Source organism: Vidua macroura, chromosome 7, assembly GCF_024509145.1.
Source record: "Vidua macroura isolate BioBank_ID:100142 chromosome 7, ASM2450914v1, whole genome shotgun sequence".
Lineage (NCBI taxonomy): Eukaryota > Metazoa > Chordata > Aves > Passeriformes > Viduidae > Vidua > Vidua macroura.
Window position 1 is genome coordinate 17,453,018 of NC_071577.1, and position 22,899 is coordinate 17,475,916.

At 38.0% G+C, this 22,899-nt stretch overlaps 1 protein-coding gene across 6 annotated transcripts in view; it reads left to right on the forward strand.

Annotated features, from left to right (window-relative positions):
- Nucleotides 1-22,899, forward strand: part of ZNF385B (zinc finger protein 385B) — a 157,609-nt gene that overhangs the window by 63,202 nt on the left and 71,508 nt on the right. Inside the window, exons 1-2 of one of the 6 annotated variants that reach the window (XM_053983009.1) lie at nucleotides 19,089-19,175; nucleotides 20,661-20,719. The exons of 4 other annotated variants lie outside the window; for them this stretch is intronic. The gene's annotated coding sequence lies outside the window, so the exon portion shown is untranslated. Of the gene's footprint in view, nucleotides 1-19,088; nucleotides 19,176-20,660; nucleotides 20,720-22,899 lie in introns of those variants that run through there. One more of the 6 variants, XM_053983012.1, reaches the window with a different exon arrangement.

The window sequence follows — 22,899 nt, forward strand, 5'->3', positions numbered from 1 at the left end:
TGAACCTGTGCAATTCTTTGCATCAGAATTTGGGAATTTCTGGAGCATGAGTGTTGCCTCTTCCTCAGTGACAAAGTGCTTTGCAAATGGCATTGGACTGGTGAGTCTTTGAGGGTTTAGTTTATTTGGGATTTTTTTTAATGGCGTATCATCACTTTCTAAAAGAAAAATATATACGTCAGGAGAAGTGCCACTGGCATCTATCGCTTGTGACGGAATAACTGCCTTTTAGCTGCAGGAAAGATATCTGAATTAAGTAAAATGATCAGAATAGAACATGCTTACTAGAAGAAATTTGTCATAATGAAGCAGTACTGTACAGAACAGTACTTTCTTTTTGACTTTGGGAAAGTTACAGATGCTTTCATTCACTTTGCATACAAGTTGATGTACTTGTCACATGTATATCTTTTTTTATTGCTTACTTGAACTACAATTTAGGTCAAGAATTCTTTCTTAATGTGTGTATGGAGAGCTGTTGGTATTGTGCAGCTTGATGTCATTTTGACACCTCTCACCATTATTGTAATACACATCTTAAAAATAATCAAAGATCTTTTATATTATCTAGACTAGCTTGAAGCTGCTTATCTTCTGTGATTCCCTACTATTCACATTATTTAGGAACTCTGTCATTATGACAAGTATATATACTTATATAAATATGAACTTGGGAAGCAAATGCTGGAAAAGAGATATATAAGACTGTTGCCACTTCCAAATATATAGTTTTTTCAATTCTAAATTTGTATGAAGTTTGTACAGAAATGCAGTGTGGAGTTTGAGAACTGAAAGTTAAGAGTCTTTCAGAATCTGTGTGCCCATAATAAAGAGGAAGGATCAAAGGTGTCTCATACATGGCATGGGAAATTTCATCTTCTTCAGTGCTTTGGAATACAAGATCCAAAGCAGGAAATAAGTTCATCATTCTCTCTTTTCCAGTGCAGTAACGACTTACTGAATGAATCCAAAAACATTTGCTGTTATCTAGACCTTTCAGTGACAAATTCTTAGATCAAAGTAGCAAATGAGGTGGGGCAATGGTGATTAACAGCTTGAACAAAAATAGATTTTACTGTGCATTTATAACTGGAGTGTCATGCCTTGGATATTTGTTAGGACTTTGAAGGCTGTGTACCTGTAAAACCTGTTGCAGTCTTTGAGGCTGGAGAAAGATTTAAGAATTTGTCTGTGAAGATTACTGCTCGGGGGAGAATTAAACTGACATTAAGTTCTTATGGCTGCACCATTCCCCATCATGACAAAGGTGCATGTGTTAAACAATGTGACATCTGGTTGCTATGTATGGAAATACTTCTATACTTCATAAAATAGGGAATATATTTTTCATCTCACCAGTGTCCTGGGAGGAGCTGTTGAAGTTAAAATGTCATCTTTGAGGATACTCTGTAAGGTAATTTTCTTTTTCAAAATACCATAAACTAGAACAGGAATACTATTTTATTATTTCATCTAGCATGCAATATAATGCTAAGCTTAATGAGTGTATAGGCACTTGTGAATATGTGTGTAAGTCTGATGCATCTGTGTGAAGTAGATATTCAAACAGAATTTGCTTCATGCAAGTAAAAGTGCAAGATACCAGTATGAGCTGGTAGGTTTTAGTAGTCCTGTCATATGTACTGCAAGAATATGCTTGCCATGAGGCATCTGCCTAATGTGTGATCTGGGGTAGAGTTAAATACTGCTTTTGTGAATTGTCCTGGAGCCAAACGTAGTGAGGGCTGGGTGACAGGAAAAGGAAAAGCTGTAGTGCTTATATGACTGGATGTGTAGATGTCTTAGTGGAGGTTAAGATTTAAGAGTTCAGGAGAATACAGTTGCTTGCCTCTGCTTTGAATCTGTGTCTGTTTGTACCACAATTCACTGTCATTAACTTGATGTGGGCAAAATACTTGGAGGAGAATAACTGAACTCCTTTGATTGAATACTTTTCTGTTCTGAGATGTTTCTCAAAAGCCCTGGTGGTTCATCATGCCTTGTGAAATTTGTCTACCGTGAAAGGGACTTAACTGTTACTCACTGGACATGTGCTTGACCATGTCTTTTGCCTCTACAGTAGGATCAGGTTGTTCTACCTCACCTCTCACTTCAATTTTCCTCCTTTGAACTGGGATGATTCTTGGGGATTGTATTAAGTGGTGTATTGAAATACTACTCAAGCGTGGCCAGCAGATTTCCCAGTGTGTTTGACAGGGCATCGGTATTCTCCTGACAAAGTTATTTCACCTCTGCTTTGAGCCCTGCTTTGAATTTTAGAAGCTAAGATTGGGTGATTTGGCATCACCCATGCTTAACAAAGATTGGATTACTGAGCCTTTATTCCAGGAAGTGGGGAGGGTAGTTGTTTTTTGTTGAATAAAGGTCCTTTCTTTTACATACTAGTCATTGGTTTAAGTCAATGTCTCTGGAGGGTGTTTCTAGTTCATTAGTGTGATATTCCAAAAAATATAAATTCATTGAAATATTAATGAAATACCTTCTATCTGAGATCATAACAGTAGCATTTTTCTGCTGAAAACATGTGTGAAAATATTAGGTGAACAAAGTTGAGAATTAAGAATCATGATGGGTAGTACAATAACAATAAGATCAAACCTTAGCAACTAAGTTTTGTCTTTTTCTTAGCTTTTTTATTATTAACTGACATTGCCCATTTTTTTTTTCTAGACTGCCCTTTAGTGAACATTTCCTGTAACAATTCTGTATGTGACTGGTGTACAGTGCACTGAAGAGAAAACGTTGAGAACAGGAGCAGCAAGCCTTAAGAGTTGCTTGTGCATGGAAAGCAAAGGACAAAACCTAAAGGATCCAAGCATGGCTGTGCAGAGAAGCCTTTTATGAATTTGACAGTTGGATGCTATTGTTGTTTGGCACTAAGCTTTACAGAAGTCCAAACTGCTACATATTGGACTTCTTGGAAAGATGATTTTTCTCAGTGCTTAATCTGAAAAAATAGCACATCTACATAGACTGTCCATTTCTCTTGAGTCACATCCTGACAGTACAATTCTCCAAGTTTCTAATTGGCCAAAATACAAGCATGTTGTATTCCACTCTGCTAGGGAGAGTTGCCTGTATCAAAGCAAAGTGGAAGGGGGGTGGACAAGATAATCTAAGTGAAAAAAACATGTTTTAGGTAGATGTTTTTGGATTCTGGGTGATTTTGTTTGTTAGTAAAACTTTTTAGCTGAGATAACAAGTAACCTATTGAAAGTGCTCAAAATATCACTTCTCCTGCAAAAAAAAAGAGAGAAAATACAGAGGGGAAGAATTTGAAGTACGAGCTTTGGTTTAAAAAAAAATGCCACCACCTGAGCATCTTGGCAGTTGAGCTGTTCAGTGTCAGCTTTTCTTTCTTTGACTATAGGAGCTGCTTGTGAATGACACCTGAGTGCATTTGTCCTCAGATAACCTCTTCAAGGGGCCTTTCCTTTCTCTGTGGTTCTAGTGTGCATATTTTTGTGGTCTCTCTTCCCCTTGCTTAAATGTGTGCTGTGGGTGTGACACTTGCAGTGCACATTGTACCTCTGTGTTCTGAAAGGTCAGCACATCATAGCTTTTTGGAAAGAAAAATACTTTTTTTTTTTTAATTTACCATTGTTTTTTGCCTGTTTTGCTTTAATCTTAATGTTTTTGCTTTCTTTTAAACTCTCCTTCTGGTATAATAACATTTGCCCTTTCATTGCATTCTTCTTGCACGTATTGTATTGTCTTTAAACCTTCCCCCCACACCTTTCTCTTCTGTATTCCACTTTCTCCTTTTTCGCTTCTAGCCACCTATCCTCACCCTTGTGACTTCTGCATCTATAATGCAGTAGCTGCATGACTGTCTCAGACCGCTGTTCCAAAAGGAATTGCTGTTGTCCTGCTGTCCTGCTCACTCACAGCACCTCTGTTGTGCTGCACAAGTGCATTGAATGCCCTCAGTATCCAGAGTCCATCATGCTCGTAGTCTGGGAGGGGGCTTCTGTGCTGTTATGGATCTCTGAAGAGGCCTTCTCAGACCAAAAAATAGGGTATCTCCAAAATCTTGGGACAGTGGCTGCCAGTCGAGTAGATGGGCGTTAGCATTGTGTCAAGGGTGGGGGAGAGAGAATTGTAGTTGAAACTGGGATGGTTTGTGGTTGGAGGTCCCATTTTGGATATGAGCTGGGGGGGCAGACTGACACATTAAATCTGAGATTAGTGTGTCCTAAGACCTACCTCTGAAACCAAGGTCTGGCCTTCTGTAAGACGGGGTGTTCTATGCTGCTAAGAGGGAAATAGAAAGGAGCCATGGCATGTTAAATTAGATAAATAGTTAAAACTGCACATTTTCATTATTTTAGCAAGGAACTATCAAACACTGCCAAAAAAAGAGACCTTGCAGTCACTGAGCAAGGGGAGGGAGTGAGGGAGCTATGCCTCCTCTTTGGGAGAGTTACAGTCCCTGCTGTTTTGTCTTGCTGTGTAATGCATAAACCTATCACGTGCTTATGGAATGTGTGAGACTCTTCTGCAGTTAACAGTGAAATTGAAATGAAAAATCCTTCAGTCATCACATAAAATGCAATTATTATTATCAGAATGAGAGAACAGAGTATTTATTGAGAATACTGGTCATCTTATGAAGTCATCAGAGTCTATATAAAACCCACATAAAACTTCACAGAGGTTTGGTGTTGCCGATTCCAAGTGTGTAATGAGAGTGAGTCACATCTTCCAAGATTTGCTTAAAAATCAGAAGTTTATTTTTAATTTTGTTTGATTTTTATTTGCCTTTTTATGTCAAAGCTGATTTTTTTTTCCACTGCTCACAATGCCCACAACCCTTTTTTTTTTTTTTTTGTTTTAAGAAGGGGATTTTTATAAATAGAGTACCAAATATTTCAGGACATGTAACAAAATTATGTGATTACTGCCAACTCATATTAACAGATAATTATCAAAGTAATCCCCCTTTATTAGAAGCGAGGAGTAGGAGGTTCTAGAATAAAATAAGATCAAGCTGAATTTTCACATGTGCTGTTTTGAGTAACCAACAGTCACATACTGGAGAAGAGTGTTGTCACTGGAACAATATATTTTATTCAGGACTGGGTACAAATTTAATCCTGTCACAGAAATTCTGTCCAGTATTTCTAGAGGCATGGAAATTTCTTCCAAGAAGTTTACTTTTTAAAGTCATCTTTTACCTCTCTTCTTACTCCTTCACTTTCATAAAAAACAAATTAGAAGATTATGTAAATCTTTATATATTCTGTAATGTTTAGTTCTCTGTGAGGAATTATCTGACGTAACTGCAAACTGCATCAGGTAAAAATCTGTTCCTAATGATGTTGGATGTCTTCTCTCTTTTTATTTTTTTAATTATTTTTAATAATACTCCTTCTATCAAGTATTCCTACTAGGATGAGCTTGAAAAAATTCTTTTAAGGGAATCAGAAATTCTGTGCAGACTCCAGCTGAGGTGTACTGACACAGCACATCCCAAAGTGAGGGGCTGCAGATTAGAGAGGTTCTTCTTTGAAGTTTAAGATTTGAGTCCCAGATTTGAGATTTTGTGCCTTTTCCCTCTATAATATGAAGAGGGATTTTTTTTTTTCTTCATAGCAGAGGGTCATTTTAATTTTGGGCAAATAGTCTGTGGTCAGTTTTACTGGACAGTAGGTACTTACCATGGTAGCAGCAACATTCTGAATGTTTTTATCGCGTGCCCCATTTGGCCTTGTAGGTGACTTTTAAGCTAAATAAAAAATCCAAAACCAGCTCCCTGTTTGTGTTTCTTTAAAAGAAGTCTTTTGTATCAGAGCAGACAAATTCAGCTGTAATGAAATTAAACATTATGGAAAGATGGAACATTTACTTTTGCAAAACTTGCCTACCCTGTAGATTTTCCTTGACACACTGTATTAGTTCTGTAAGGAGTTTTTCTCTTGCCGAAAGATGGGCAACTAGCTTAAAACCAATTTCAGGACAGAGATACTGAAATAGATTAACTTTTAAAATTTTGCAGAAGTGACTGCTTTCTCTTTTTTATTGTTTTATTACCTCGAATTAAGGTGGCCCCAGCTGCAGCCTGTCTGCATTGCTTGTGAATAGCCTGGAGAGGTGTCATTCACCAATGGGAGTGCAGTAAAGTGCCCCAGCAGCTTTGTGGAGCAAGCCATATTTCTCAGCAGCACAAGTTCAAACCCTACTCAAGGCTTACACCAAGTCAAAAAGGAGCTTGTGAAAACATTTCTTTTGCTAGATCTATTGTGCAGAACTTTCTATTTTGCTGAACTAACTGTAGAAGAGAAACATGCTTCTGGGTAAGTAATTCCATGTGGAGGCTGAAATCTGTCTTTCAAGCAGCTGCATAATAGAGTGCTGTATGCTTGCTCCAGCTGTATGGAAGGAGAAATGTTTGCTTGATTTATTTTTAATAGCAATCCATTAGTGAAAGCTGTACTAATTTGCTGCTGTTTAGGAACAGAGTAGTCAAATTTGGAAATCTTAGCATTGTGGGTGACTGTGATCTATTTTTTTAGATACTTTTTATCTTTGGGTGAACTGTGTCAAAGAAATACAAATGCCAAAATCAGCATATGAACTTTTTTTGCGCCTGTTTAGATGGCAATCGTGACATTTTTTTGAAGGAAGGCTCTAAATGAAAATTTTTGTTAAGAAGTCCATTGGAAGAATGTATTTCTTAAATATGAACATAAATGTTTCTTATTTGTGAACCTAATGATAGTTCACTGTAAAAAAAAAAAAATGCTTAATTATTGCATATATTTAATTCTCTTTTATCATTATACTGCTAAAATCTGACTAATATTTATATAATAGTTTTAATAAGCACAAATATTAGCAGCATTTGAAATAGGGAATGCATTCAAGTATATATTAAAGAACAACTTGAACTTATTAAGCTTCTGAATTGTTAATGTGTTGCAGATTATATGCATTGCTTAACTGCAGTGTTAAAGTGTGCATGATGCATTCAAAAAGTTCCTCTTAGAATACCTTGCTAGGTCAAAAACAAATGCTCTCTTCTATCCTCAGTCCTGTTTATAGTTAAACAATTAGTTTGTAGAAAACACCTTTAATTTTTTTTTTTCATACAAGGCAACCTTGACTGGAGGAGTGTCATTGGTAAGTTTTTCAGCTGTTGAAATAAATAGTAATAGAATGCTTATTTTCTGTGATTTGAATGTTTAAATTACTTTCTGTTCTGTGTAAGTATGATCATCCTTGATAAGCAGTAAATTACAAACTTACAGCTTATAGGATTCCATTGCTTTTAAAACTACTATGTAATATGTTTATCTTTTTTAAACCTAAACTGATGTGTGATAATTGAACATAATTTTTTGTCACTGTCACCTTATTTAACTCTCTAAAAACAAGAAAAAAGACCTGGAGAGGTGATTTTGTGAGGCAGAATTTAAGATTAGTGCAGAATTTAGCTTAGTCTGGTTGAGTTGATGAGATTTCAGCAAATTAGGTGGCATGTTTGTATGTGCTTCGGGACTGTTAACACAGCTACTTCATAAGCATTTATCCCTCATCCTTTTTCTCTTCATATATATGTCTGTGACATTGTTTCTATGTTTTGTTTGATGATCATAATTTTATACCTTGGGTGCTGGATTCTTTGTTGTGGGGAATTGCTTTCTGGTTTTTCTAGACCTTCTCTTCTCTGTCATTTTGTATGCTCAGATACAGTCACAATAGTAATTTGCTGCATTGCACAGAAATACATGTTGCAGCAGGTTTAACAGAGAAGCCTGAGAAAAATCTGGTGATTTGGTTGTTCCTGTTCATTTACTTGATTTCAGCAATCTCTATTTAGAAATGTGTTAATTCTGTCTGAAATTGGAGCAATCCACATCTTCTATTCAGCCTCAGGATGCTTTGTTAAACATCACCAGACACAGTTTCCCTGTGCTACCACTACCATGGTAATGTCTAGATTTACATTTATCTTTGGCTTCCCAGCGTGGCTGATTTGAGAGCCCACAGAATGGGCCACTCCACAGGGCAGTGCAGACAGCCCAAAAATCTTGCGTTGCTCCTGTCTCCTGGGAGACAAGGCATAGGCAGTGGACAGTCCATGCTGGCCAGGCATTGTCTGCCTGCAGCTTTGGCTAGCAGATGGCAAGCCCAAAAATGGTTTGCCAGCTGAGAGAGAAAAGTGAGAGCCCAAAAAATGGTGTCAAGCCTCTGGGGACAGTGGGACTGGGATTAAAGTAAAGGAGAAAATCCTGTCTATTCAGAAAGTGGGAAAAAAAAAAAAAAGAAAAAGAAAAAAACAAAACAAACAAAAAAAACCCAATGAACAACAAACCCCCAAACAAACCAAACTCAACTAATCAAAAAAGTTCCAGTTTAAGCCCATCAAAACTGCTTTATGCAGAACATGCAGCTCTGTTACACTGAAAGAATCTATTGAGAAAGGAAACCAAATAAAACTTGGAACATGTGCACCAAATAAGATATAAATTTTGGCAAGAGCAATACAAGTGCTGGCAAATGGAGGAAAACGTCTGACCTGTACTGGTACCAGTGACTATTTTGAGCCTGCTGTTGAGGAAGCAGGGACCAGAACTGAGTCACAGGGACAAGAGACAGCAGTGGGGGTCAGGAAGGGTCATGGAAAGGGGGGGGTTGAACAGGACTCTGAACTTGTGGAACGTGTCTGAGTAAAGAAGGATAATCCATACATACAGAAGTAGTCTGCTGTCACTTTCCCAATGATATCTTCTAAAGACAGTAATTTAAAAAGGAAAGATGAAACCACACGTACAGGTAAGCAAGAATTTCAGTAAGGTAGTACTGGTAGTGAACAGCGTGCAAATAAAATTTGTGTCAGAGGTTTGTGTTTAGATAGATGAATATCCCAGATGCATGTGCAGATTTCTTGATTTTGCAGAGGAATATTTGGGTTTGTTCACTACTTGAAACTTGGCCTTTGGGGAGAAGATGCTTTTATGTGCTGTAATACTGAAATGCTTTGAGCAAAGTTTAAAATTATATTCTATGCCTGTAGAGAACACTGACATATTTTGGATGACTTATTCAAATATTCTTATGGTTGATGGTGTATTCGTATTTGAATAAATTCAGGAAAGATTAATCCAAAGCTGTTTCAATCCAGCACTGCTGTAAAGAAACAGAAAAATCTAATCATTTCATCACTTAAAGCTGCTTAAACCTTCAGGAGAAAAAGGGTTACTACTTAAATTTCAGATGAAAGGAGTGTTTTGTGAATTCATCTGTGTCATGTATTCATACCTGAATTAAAATGAGCCATGATGTACTGCACTTTCTCAGGAAAATTACATAAACTTCCTTGTTCTAAAACATGCACAAGTTTGAAGTGTGCAAACAGAACTGAAAGAAACTTTGCAGTAGTTTCTCCACAAGCAGGAAGCCTAATATTTGCACAACAATCAATAGAGTAAAGAACATGGAGACAAGCAGCACTCTCTCCTACAAATGTTGGTTTAACTGGTAAAAGAAGGTAGGATCTATCTGAACAACAACTCGCTTTTAAAAGCTAGACCTGTTCGGCTGGGGATGGGTTTGGCTTGAATTCTGCAGAACCTTGTTGGCCATGGTTTGGAGTTGTGCAATTAAAACAAGGGATTGTTTTTCAGTATGTTATATTTGGAACAGTTTTCTCTTGCTGTAATTTCTGGGATTTTGATCAGGTCCTTCAGTAGTGTTTTGGTGAGACTCTAATGAAGATTAGTTAAAGAAAAATCTGATCCTAATACAGCTTGCTGTGCAGAAAAAAAAAAAAGGAGTTTCTTTATATATGATTAACTTACATATTTCTCTTAATTCTTTGCAGTCATATTTATTTGTTTGTTCTGTGTGCCTTTAGGGAGATTTTTGTCCTCGCTGTGGGAGGGAAGGTAAAAGTGCAAGAATGCACTGACCTCAGTGCAAACCAGAAAGGGACAAGAAAGGACAGGGGAGAGTATACTTTTATTTCTTATTGTTATCTGATCTACAAGCCTAATGTTATTATCTCACAATAAAAGCTGGCAATTTTCAATTCAAGCAAAAAGTTGCTGAATCCAGGAACCTGTAAGAGGAAGCTAAACGTGTCTCTTGTTTTCATCATCCTTCCTGCAAGAGCTCAGAGAAGTACTGTCTTTTCCTAAGTTCAGTGGGTAGGAACAATTGCTAGTCACATGTGCTACCTGCAGAGAATGGTTTACAGAAAAACCTGCTTGTCCTCAAACCCCCTGGAAAAAAACCGTCCATTGGAATGAGAGGAGGCACTGGGATATTGGGGCTGAACTAAATTTGTTTTGGGTTTGAGAGTGGACATTTTGCTCTCTTGTCCTGGTGGTGTTTTCCTCTGCTGCAGTGGTTGGTAGGGACCAGGTATGCAAAGGTGCTGGCTGTGGCATCAGCTTTAGAAGTCACATGCTCCTTTCAGAGGCTGGTCAGAGTTTCTGGGATGTTGCTGAAATCTCTCTGAGGCAAAGGTGAGGATAGGGAAAGATGATTTTTGACACTTCAGAAGGTACATCAATAAACCAGTGATTAGGTGGATAGGCTTAGCAAATTCTTTCATGTACCAACAGTCAGTGAATATATGAGAAATGCCCTCAAAATTTTAAGAATCCATTGCAGTGGACAGCTTCAGATCATCTTAATTGGGTAATATCTCTCAATTTTAATTTGTTCAAACATATATGCACTCAAGTTACTTATAATAGCTGTTCTCAGAAGTGACTTGAAGCTTAAAGCAGTTAGAAATTTAAACTAGGCAAGGAAAACTTCAGGTAATAGACTGACATACGTTACCGAGAAATGTGGTCTTGCAATAAAAAGTAGTGTGCAAACCTTCTAGTTAAATGTGTTGCCTGTTGTAGTAATACAACCGGATAAATAAAATAAGTAATTTTAAAATAAGTTAAAAAAGATAAGTAAAATACAACCAGATAGTAATAGAACCAGATAGTGAAGTTCAGCTTATACTATGAAACCAAATTTGATTTTGTAGTCTTTGTGGTTGAAATATGTGTTATTAGGTAATATCATTAATAGTTTTTACCAAAGAGAAATGTACCTCAGTCTTCCATTTTTCAAAGGGTAGTGTACCCCAAAGAACTTTTAGGTACACCCTTGAGGCATAAATCCAAACCAATGTCCGGTGTTCCCTGTTACAGCAGATTGCTTCACTTGAAGAGGTAGAGACTGGTATGATAGTGGTAAGTGCAGTTATCCACAACTGATGAAGCATCTCACCGGATCTCACCATGATTAACACAGAGTACTGTGTTAATTGTATGTTATTTTCAAAACCCACCTGCTGGCCATCCTGGATCTTTGTGACCACACGAGCTTCATTTGCATTGCTTTCTTTTTTAGCACCTTCCTTGTATGGCTGTGCTTGTGTGGTAATTGTATAAAAAGAGGGTAGCTGAGATACTACTTCTGAAGTGATTTTTCTTTTTTACTCTGCTTTTAGCAAGTATTTACACAGTAACTAAAGTGTATGCCCTTGGTGATGCTGTGATTTATGCTAAAATGAAGTTGGTAAGTACAGAATCAGCGTGTTCTTTGTAGATTCTTATGGGAAACCTGAAGAAAGAGCTTTCAGAATGGAGGAAAGAAAATTGCTTTTTGAACTCTTCCCCTTTGTGACTGTACAGCAATACATGCACTGCTAAATGTCAAGGCGTCTGTGCAATGCAAAAGAATGCCCAAGTTTGTCCTCCTGTAACTTGCTCCTGGTTACCTGTATTTCTTGTTCAATAAGCACTCATTCATACCTTTCACCGCATTACACAAACCCACCGCACTGCAACAGCTTGGAATGGTGTTCTAAGCCTGTAGAATAGCCTATTTTGATTGGTTTAGAAAAGGCTGATAGTAGGAAAAGCCCAAAACATAACACTGCCCCCTCAAAATGTTAAACTTGTCATAGAGTTCTATAGTTGTGTTCAATTTAAAGTACTCTTTGTTCATTGTTGCAAATAAACTGATTTAGACTGCATCCTTGTATATAGTATATACATTTAAAAATAGGATTATAAGTATTGCAGACTCTGGAGTCATAAATTACTTTTATGTTGCTTAAGATTACTCAGGAATACAGCCCTACAGAGTTATTGGGAAAGTAGTTTTTGCTGCCATGTATTAGGAGGCCTTCATGAAACTAAAGGGCAGAATGTAGTAGTTACAGCAAGTGTCTGTCACATTAGTCAGGCACAGATCAGCTTCTCCTTTAAAAAGTTCTGTATATTTATAAAACAACATCCAGTGATTACTTTTTAAAAGGAATGTGGAAATATATAATTCTGTCTACATTCCTTGGCTTTTTAGGTTGTTGTTGTGGTGGTGGTTTTTTGGTTGTTTTTGTTTTCTTTAGGAGGTTTTAGGTTTACTTCAGGGTACATACCAAATTAGAAGAATTCTGAAAATGTGGCTAATTCTTAATAGAGTTTGGCAATACTTCCAGGCCTGCTATTAGGCTGATTCATGGGTTTTATTTCCAGTGCAAAAATGAACCAGTTTTTTTTTATATTACCAACTGCTTTTTAGTGACTTGAGATACCATATATTAAAGTCTGTCACCATGTTGTGGTGGCACAGCCGAAAGAAGTCGAAATGTCAGTAACAGCTCTGAAAAGTTGTTCTGAAATGGTCTTTGAAAACTTAGCACCAAGTTCCTGGTAGTAGCACAGCAGAACAAGAGAGCACGTGAAAAGAGAGTAATTCAAAGTGTTTAAAGCTTTTGAAAAGATTGAGGAATAAGGCTAAACTCAGTCCTATGGTTTAACTGAAAAAGTGATTATATGCTTGTGTGATTTTGATGGCAATGAAAGAGTAGCTGTTCAGCTAGTAAAAGACATAGGGAATACTAGGAGGTGAGGGAGTAGGGTGTCCATCTCTCTTTCCCATTCTTTTTATAGCTTATGGTATCTGCTGAGCTATAAAGCTGAATGATCAGGTTTTAGAAGGTTCCTTGTGACTGTTGTCCTTTACCTTGAAATTTTTATCTTGTAATGCTGGTTTTGTTGGAAGCTTTGCTGCCTGTTGTGGTGGGATGAGGAGCTGGCCTCTGAAGTGGTATGTTGTATTTCTGACGTGCTTTAAAACAAAAGGCTGATCGCCATCCCCACTGCCGATCAGTTGCTTAATGGGCTACAGGTCACACTCTCACAGGGCTCAAAGTGCCAAAGTGCCATTGCTGGCTTGCTCAATGTTTATTCTTTACTCATATGATTTCTCTGAGGCTAGTGGAATTAATCTAATGGACAAGAGCATGTGTAAGAATAGAAATAGGATCAGCAATCCACAAAATCTGGTCTTTGTTCAGTTTAAATGGAAGATAAGTAAATTCATAAAAGGGGGGGGAGGTATTTTCATTTTAGTTTTGTATCTTGAGTGCAAAGGAACCCATGGGGAGTGATGTACATTTCTGATTAAGTAGAACTCTAGCTGTAGAACAAAATTAATCAGTTTTTCACTGAGTATATTCAATAGTAAGGCATATACTTCAAGATGACAGGTGTTAGAGACTACATAATTTCTCTGTGGTTCTGTGCTCTTTAAATTTTAAAATTATGGTAATTATCACATTTAAAATACATTTTATAAGTTTTAATATTAAAATACAATTGAAATACAAATGAAACTGATATTGAAACATATGAAAATAGGCTGCACTCACTAATTTCATTACTTTCTGATCTTCCTTTAAAAGTCCTAAGCTATTTGATTTTCATGCCTTTCCCATGGGTCACTTTCCTTTCTCTTTATTGAATAGATTGCTTTGGATATTGGTTTTCCCAATATTAAGCTTTTGAAATGCCATTCATTTCTTCCATCTCATCATTCCTAATTATAACCACTGTGTATTAAACTAAGGGACAGTCTTTGCTTACAGTATTTGTGTCAAACATTTGTTGTCCAGCAAGGGGTTCAGATAGTAATTTCCTTTTAAATTAATCCTGGTATTAGAGGTAGGAATGATGTTGTCTGGTTGAACTGAACAGTCTTAATAACCTCATTAAAATATTTATTTTAAAATTGTTTATTTCAAGTCAGCTCACAGATACTTTTTGAACAGTGCTTTCCCCGCAGTGAAGTTAGTGACTGGTTGTGTCCTGGTCACCAGGATCATAAAGGTGACCCTGGGAATTCTGCCATTTGGTGCTGCTGTTCTTTTGCATGCAGCAGCCTTGGAGCTACTTTAGTGGCATTCTCTGTGCATGTGTGGTGCTTTGAAACACGTTTCATTACATGAGAGGACTTTAAGCCAAATGGTTAGTTCCAGCAGCTGTAAATGGTATCACTTTACTGTTTTAGGAGTCTGCCTGTGGGATATTAGGAGCACTATCATTTTACTTTCTGAGTCCCTGTTCAAGTTTGGCCATTAAGAAATAGTATCAAATAATGAAAGGGATGGGATGCTATTACAGCTTAATAGTAGTGAAACAAACAAGCAAACAAAAACAAGTAACTTTCTTTCTACAGGATTCCAATCAAATTAAATGTAAAGACTTACTATATTGTGGTGTGATACTTAAGAGCTAGTGATAGTCTTAATGTTCCAAAGATACATTACCAGGATTTGAGTAGCAATTTGAGTTAACAGGAATGAGCAGCTTTTGTGAACTGGGAGGGTGAGTTGATAACAGAAAAACTAACCACAGAACACACATTCAAGCTTTCTAATACTTGATCTAAATAGGAAAGATTCATCCAGATACATTTAACATTTTGAGTCTGCAAACCTATGGATTTATTTTGCTCCTAGTTGGAATGGTAAGATTTGGAAATCCTTCTGTTACAGCGGTCTGAGAAGTACTTTGAGATGTAGTTATGCAAGCCTAACAAAAATTAGGATCTCCACACTGTCTTTGCTTTTTAAAACTAAACAAAGGAAATGCTTCTACTTGAAAGAGAGGAATTGCTTCTTGTAAATCCAAACATCAGGGATTGAAGCCCTAGACCCTAGAAATGTAAGAAATATTAAGAAGCATAACGAAGTTTTGCGAAGTCAGTATTTTGTATCCAATTATGAGTCATTCAGTACTTAAAAGTTATGTAATACTGTCAATTATGACTACAAATCCAGGGGGAATTTTAAGGCCTTTCATCAGAATTTTTAAACCATGATACCCTAAGGATTAATTCCCTAAGGAAATATGAACATAAATAATGATGTATCTGCTACTGACCTCTGAGAAAATATACAAACTCTAATCAAATTGTATCTGGAATGTTTGTTCACACCAAAAGGATCAAAAAGATGAAAGATGGCCTTTCATCTGAAAGAAGAGCAGCAAGGTTTCTTAATCTGAGCTATTACAAGGCCATTGCATGGTGGCTGTGGCAGCTCTCCCATGCTCTGGGCAGGCCTCCTGCTCCAGAGCAGCACTGCGGCTTCTCTCTGCCAGACTTCTTGAGGCATCAGATCTTCCCACATATGTGCCTTCACACCAAGGAAGTCACCTTTTCACAGACAAGGAACTTCTTAGCTAATACAGCAAGACAATGGCTAAATCTCTGCTTTTAGTGGGTATTGCTAGAAGTTGCTGGATGATCTGTAGGTGTGTTTGCCAGTTTCTGCATCATTCTTTGTTTTTGTGATTTGATAAACTTTAAAAACTTCGTATTTGACCTCTGTTTACTATTTGTCTTAAATGCAGTTCTCCCTCTGCACTTAGGTAGTCTGACAGCCCTACTCCTTCACCCCTGGATTATCCAGATACTGTTCTTTATTTATGGTATTTAAAAGTAGAAATATAGGAGCTGAAATACTAGGCAAACTGCTAGCACTGCAAGTCCAAGAGTTTATAATAATTTCAGTCATTTGAAGGAAAGATTCATACTTTGTCTGAAGAAGTTACATATCTGTTTTTTTCTCAGGTTTCCTTAAATAAGTTGAGCTGTGCTTCACATAGATGCTAGTGCAGTGTACCTCATAACAATTTTGTATGAATGGCTACGAAGTTTTAAATACACACCATTTCATTACGCCTCATATGTTATGAATGTATGCTAATCTTCAAATACAACTTGTCCTTGATGTTATCAGTGTCTTGCTTTGTTTCTTTTTGAATTCCATCTGGAATTTTTTTCATTGAAAATTCTTTTCCAAAAGTCTTTCCCCTATAAAATGGTCTTTCCATATAGCACTTTAAACTGAAACATTTTATTTCCTTTCCCAGCACATATTTCTTTAAATTATGTTTCAGGGAAGTTTTTTTTGCTCCCAAGGTGAGAGCAATTCCGAACATGTTTGATAAAAATACCATTGAGACTGAATCTGAGGGTGCCATTCAACTTGTTTCCTTTTCCCTTTGAGTTTTACCTCATATTATAGTGTGTGGACTTCTTTCCCTTCCATTCAGTCTTGACTGTGGGGGCACAAGGATCAGAAATGTCATTGTGGTTTATTATTCTTATTTTCATCATCATGGGAGGTGGTGGACTCACCTTCCCTGGAGGTGCTTATGAAAAGATGGCCTGTGGCACGCAGTGCCGTGGTTTAGTTGGCAAGGTGGTGTTTGGTCATAGATTGGACTCAATGATATCAAAGATCTTTTCCAACCTAGTTAATTCTGTGATTGTTATTATCACTACTAATATTAAGATCTGTCTTTTCCCTTCCACTCTCCTTTTCAGAGAGGTGTAGAATTGGACTTGGCAATCTGTCAGCAGTGGTGTGCCAGACTGCGCGTTTCTGTCTGTAGCTGGGGCTGTGAGGTGGCTCACACCCAGAATCCAGCAGTTGCTGCTGTGTGGGTGGGGTGGCGCCCGGGGTCTCAGCCTCCTGCTCCCTGATAGATGCTCTTCCAGTGGGTGCATTGTGTGCTGTTGTTGGGCATCCCTGTCAGAGGGGCTGCTGCCTCTCTCCTCCATCAGAGGAGAGCACTTCCTCTTTTCAAAGCGAGCTCTTCTCTTGCTGGGCATCTGCCCAGGAGATTTGCCTAAGATGTACAATCTGTGTGATCGAGCAAGCCTAGAGCAGGAACTGCTGAGGCAAAGCTCAGATTGGATTAAGGTAACTCCTGAGTGGGGAAGGAGCTAATTTAAAATATGGTCTTGCCCTCTTTTTTATGAAGTTGCTTTTATTTTCCTACTCCTTCTGTTTGTTGTTGTGATTGTTTACATCTTGTCCCTTAGCCCTGAGATGAGTGATGTCTGAGATGCTGAATTGTTTCTTCTCCCTCAACTGATAGAAAATTACTTGCTCAAAAGAACAAAAAGTAGTGATTTTTAAGGGTTTTTTCCCATGTTAAGCACCTTTTCTGTAGATTAGAATTTTTAAAACTAGAATCGGTCTGTGTGTTTAATGCCAGTTTATCATGAAAATGTTCTCACTCAGCTGGAAACTCCCAAGCTGGACGAACAGACCTCCACTGTTACAGCCTGCCTGCCCTTTCATATATTAACATTTAATATTTTTGCTCCTGTGTGAGCTCCAAAGTCAATTCAAGGCTTCTTAGTAAAAGCAGATTTTGTCCAATGTGAGCAAAAGCTCATGCTTGTCAGTGTGAAGTGTTCTTTCTGAAGTGTCAACAAAATGTATTTTGGCACAGAGGCCAGGTTGTTGAAAGCTGAGGGTTCAGAAGAGGCCACGGCAGAGGTGAAAGGAGCCTCAAGTGGGATGTCAGGGCTGTGGGGAGCAGAGGCAGGGGGTGAGAAAATTCAGTGACTGGGAAAGGGTGTGCAGGAATCTTTCAGAAGGGAGGCCTGGTGAGGAGGAGGAGGAAGAATCTCTTGTATCTCAGTTTTCCTCCTTCCCTTCTGCATTATCCCCTATTTGTCTTGCTAGAGTATTCCTCCTGACTATTATCCTGCACCTTGCAGGAGCAGATAAGCTCTGGTGATAAACAGATAACAGTCTGCTCATGGGGCAGGAAATTGAGGGGCTAAAGCTGCTCCTGCTGCTGGGGGAGGATCAGGCAGCAACCCCTGGGAACAGGTTTTGTGTTCATGCTGCCACTAAGGTGTGGGGAGCAGGGCAGTGGTGTCAAGTTGAGGGTGATGTGAAGGCTCTTGGACAGGAGAATATTCTTTCAGCTGTTCCTGACAGCTGCTTGCTCTGTCTGTGGGATGGCTTTGCAGGACAAGGTTCTGATTTATTGTGTTTTGTTTGTACCAAACCAGGGATAATCTGCTATTTATAGTTATCTTTAGAAATCCTCTGACTTCTCAACAACAGGATTCAAGACAGAAAAGGTAATACTTACTCTGAGCCCATGCATTCTGTTCACTCAGGAGCTGTGGAGAGATGGAAGGATTTCAAAACCTAGGACTGGAATCTGAAAGATGCCAAGTATCCCAGGGCTGAGTGCCCTCAGTTCCCATCAGTTGCAAGTTATACTGTAATATGAGTTAATGGGGCAGTGGGCGGTGGGATTCAGCTGTTAGTCTGAGCTTCTGCACATACTCTGTACAGGAAGGGTCATGCTAGAGAGAAAGCAGATCTGTGTGGCTAGAGGAAAAAATTCAAGGAGGGGAGGAATCCTTGATTTTTTTTCCTAGGTTGTGTTGTGTTTCTATGGATGAAGCAGCACTTTGCGTGAGGTGGTGAAGCGCTTTACTTGGTGAGGAAGATGAAGCATGAAGCTTCTTTATTGCCGCCCCCATTTTGAGACATGAGAAAATATATATGTCAGAAGAGAGAATAAGGTAAGGGTCTTTGTGCAGTGACTGTTTTATCCTTCAGGGTATGGGGCTGGAGTCAACATCTGCTGTGTTTATCTCGTGCCACAGCAGGGAGACAGTCTCCTTTGCCTCTTCAGTAGCAGCGGAACTACAGTGGGCAGGAGGAAACACAAGGCTCTTTTGTCTTTGCCATTTTCTTTTTTTTTTGAGCAAGGTTCTGACTCAAAACTCACTATTGAAAATAAATTCTATTAGAACCTACTGGCAAGTAGCATCCTACTACTAAAAAATAACCATTTCTTGAGCATTAAGGTTGCTATTCAGCTGTTCTTTTGTCTCTATGGCAACTTTAAGAAGTAACAACAAAGCAGTAGGTGATGATGTCAGCCAAAAATCTGTAACGTTCAAGGGACTGTTGATAGCAACAAAACGGATGCCAGGGCAGGGTCACTTACAGCCAGTAATTGATACTGCACCTATGGCTAAAGTATAACAGCATAGGACACTTGGAAGCAGAAAATACACCAGAAAAAGTAAGGTTGATGCAATTGGCAGTTTTTATAAATTATACATGAGATCCTGCTTTAAAATTCAAAACTGTGGTTTACCTTCCCTAATGGAATGAATTGCATGGAAAGTGAAGAGCTCCTTGTATGTACAATATATGCCATCTGGAGAGCAGCTCAAGCTTTCTTCTCTGTTTCTTGATGGAACAGAGAACAAGAGCTGCTTTAGAAAAGTGGAGTCAGTTCCTAAATGTGATAAAAGTTGAAATTCTCATCTAACTTCAGTGTTGATTTAAAAAAGGAAGTATGTTTAAAAAGAAAAGGAAATGCTTTTCTTAAAAAAGGGGTTGGGGTGGGATTTTCATCAGTTTTTGATCTTAAGCTCATGGTGTCAGGGATTTGGAAGTTTCACTGACATGTAAAATTGAAAAACAATCGGGGAAAAAGCCATGAGAAAGTCAGACTGAACAGTGCTGAGACTATTGCTGGAAACCAACTATGAGAGAAATTTTTTTTTTTAAAGTATGATTGATGTTAAAGCAGGGAGAATAGGAATTATAATAGTTTTTTATGTAGAGACATGCTAAATAAGGAAATCCATTCTTAAGAAAAAGTAGTGACAGATGTGTTAAGTTAATGAAAATAAAGCTCTATTGTTTTGAATAATTTTTGTCTGATATTTGACAAATCTATGTGAACTGCTGGTGCTGGATCTACTGTGGGAATTCTGCCTCTTAATATGTATGTATGCCTGTTATCAGAGCAGTGTGTACCAAGACACCTTTTGCAATCTCGAATTAGCTGAATTTGAGTGCCACTTTCTCCAGTTAAAGTATCATGTTAGTGCTCTGTATTTTGTGGAAGTCTCACTGCATTTATTGAATGTGGGGTTCCCTGTTACTTGAACTGTCTGTTATCAAAGAAGGCTTTTCTTCTCCATGAGAAAGATGGAGGATGGAAAGTGCAACCAGCTGTTCTCCAGAGCTTACTTGGCAGCATCAAACAAACCCTATTTTGATGCAGGCAAACAGAAAAGCTTCATTCACTGACAGCAGCACAGGATATCAGCTGATGTCTCTCAGACTTGAGAAAACTGGACAGATACTCACGTGGTCCTTGGTTACCTGCTTGTGCCCTTCCTAAACAAAGATAACATTAGTGTATTTTATTTAATTTGTTGTATTCTATTAATTTAGCCTACTTGTACTAAGAAACCCAGGCAACTCTTGCTTAATGTTTGATTTCTTTATTTGTTTTCATTTATCTCAGACATTAAAGCTTTCTGAGCAGTCTTTTGGGTCTCAAAGTGTATAGATAAACCCAAAGCATGCATTTCATTCAAACAAATAATAGAGTTTCTGAAGTTCCCAGTTATTTTGACTTTTTTAACAAAAGTCTTAATGAAACAGAAATTCTAACCTACATCATCAACCTTTCAAATGTCAGTGTGTTGTGTGACAAAACTTAAGCTGAGGTCTTACAGCATGTATTCAATTTTTTTTTTGCTTACAGCTTCTTCTGCTGTGCCATTTGAGACCAGATCAGCTTAAAGGAGCAATGCAGCCACTGTTGTGGGTAACACTGGAACATTTCAAAGGAGTGCACTGTTACAAGCTATTTATTACTTGGTGTTAACAGCTCCCTAACGGTCTTGTGAAAAGTTCAGAAATAGTTTGAATGAACTAATGAAACTTTTATCTTGCTTATTTTCTCCTATTTTTTTAAAGTTTATACAAATATGTATCCTTCAAAAGATGGACCAGTTAAGGAAGCTGTCTTTGTAGTCAGCACTGATGTGGCTCTTTACAAGGGATCTCTTCCAGATCAGGGCTTGAACTTTGTGTGAAGCTGCAATGATGAAAAGTGGAATAGTTTACAGGAAGGCTCTCAGGACAGCAGGCCACCGTGGGGTGGGGTGGGGACCCTCAAGGCAAGGTCTCCCGCTTTGCTGTGAGAGCAAAGCGTGTGCATGGTGCTGAGGGGAGATACCAGTGACATGGGGAAGAGTGAAGCACCCTGCATATTCTACCAGTTCTGCTGTCAGCACATCACTCTGATATCAGCAACTAAGAAAACTGTTGAGGTTGTTTTTTTTTACTTTTAACCTACTCATTCATTTTTCTCATGCATTCAACTATAAGTAAAGGAGTACAAGAGGAGAGGATGGTGGGAATCTTTTTAAGAATGAAATCAGCTTGGGTAAACGTCCTTGATGAGATTTATTGATATGGGTCACTGCCAGTGGGGTCTGTAGTTGCCAGGACACTTAATGAAATGAACTCTTTTTAATGAGGGACAAGACAACAGTAGCTCATGAGACTGACAGACTCCTTTTAGCAAAGTGGTTGTAGTGCAGGTACTAGAGGTTTTCCTGTACCTGTTTGCTCTCCTGAGAAGGGCAGTTATGTGTGTAAAGGTACCACATGTAGGTCTGTCACAGGAGCTGAAGGCCACCGGGTAACTCCAGCCTGGCCTCCAGCTGAGCAGTGCCTGCTTAAGTCAGGCTCGATTCTGTGAAGTCAAATCTGCTGACTCGATCAGTGAAATTTTGTATCCCATTTTAGTACTCTTCCCTTTGCTTGACTCCTTTGGGGAGCATTTCCCTCTTGACATATTTTACATGTTAAATCTCACCAATTCTGGAAGTTGTTCAATCTACAAGCAAAGCTATTATTGAACTAAATTCCAGCTCTATAAACGCTTCTGAAAACTGAAAGTTGCATATCATTCTTTTTTTTTTTTCTGTGATTTATCACCAGCGACAGTTTTCTTTGCAAGCCAAATAGATATTTATAGTTTTGTAACATTGGCTTTTCCAGCATAACCAAAACATGGAGCAGTGAGATTCCAGACCTTTAGGGGAAAGTGGTTGATGTATCTATATTGTTCTTACATTTATTAGACAGAACAGTTCTTTCTTGCTATTGAAGGATGATCCTTGAAATGCCTAAGCAGTTGTTGTAATTCCATCAATTATTCTGCACCCATTAACTGCTATCATCTTTCTAATTGTTTTCCTTTATATTTCTTTTAAGTAATTGAAGTTCCAGACTATGAGCAAGATCTTGACACTTGTCATTATTTTCTATCTACTCTGCAAATATTACATAATCTTTCCTTTAACTGTGAATATATTAGGGATTTTTGTAGCTTCTTGTCAATAGATCTGTTAAAAGATATGATTTTTTTTGAGATACAAGTGTATCAAAAATACACAAAATTCCATGGAGCCAGTATTTTTTTTCCCACTTCTCTGCTAGATTTTCATTTACCTGTTCTTCTTTTCCCACTGTTTTGAGTGCTATTTATAGTAAAGTGATTTCCAAATAATGTGGTGTTTGACTGACATTTTAGATTTAAGGTAGAATTCTTGTTTTATTTCATGTAGATGGATTGGATGACTTGAAATTCTGTGATGCAGTGATCAGATTTTAATCAAAATGCTTTGATACATGTAGGAATAATAGCTGAAAGTTGCTATCACTCTAGAAAGAGTAAATATAAGTTCTTGGATAGATATCTTCCTTTGTTGCCACTTGCACAAATCCTAATGTCCCTAAATGAAAGCTCCTTCTGCTTTCTGCCGATTCAGCTCCCAGTGCTTTGCATGCAGGCTGGTTGTTACAGTAGATGTAAGGGACATGGCAACTAGCAGCTGTGCTCAGCGTGTTTTATCATGAACTTTGCTAGGAATGCATTATGAAACATTAGCATTTAAAATTAGATACAAGTGATATTTAGGAATAAAATT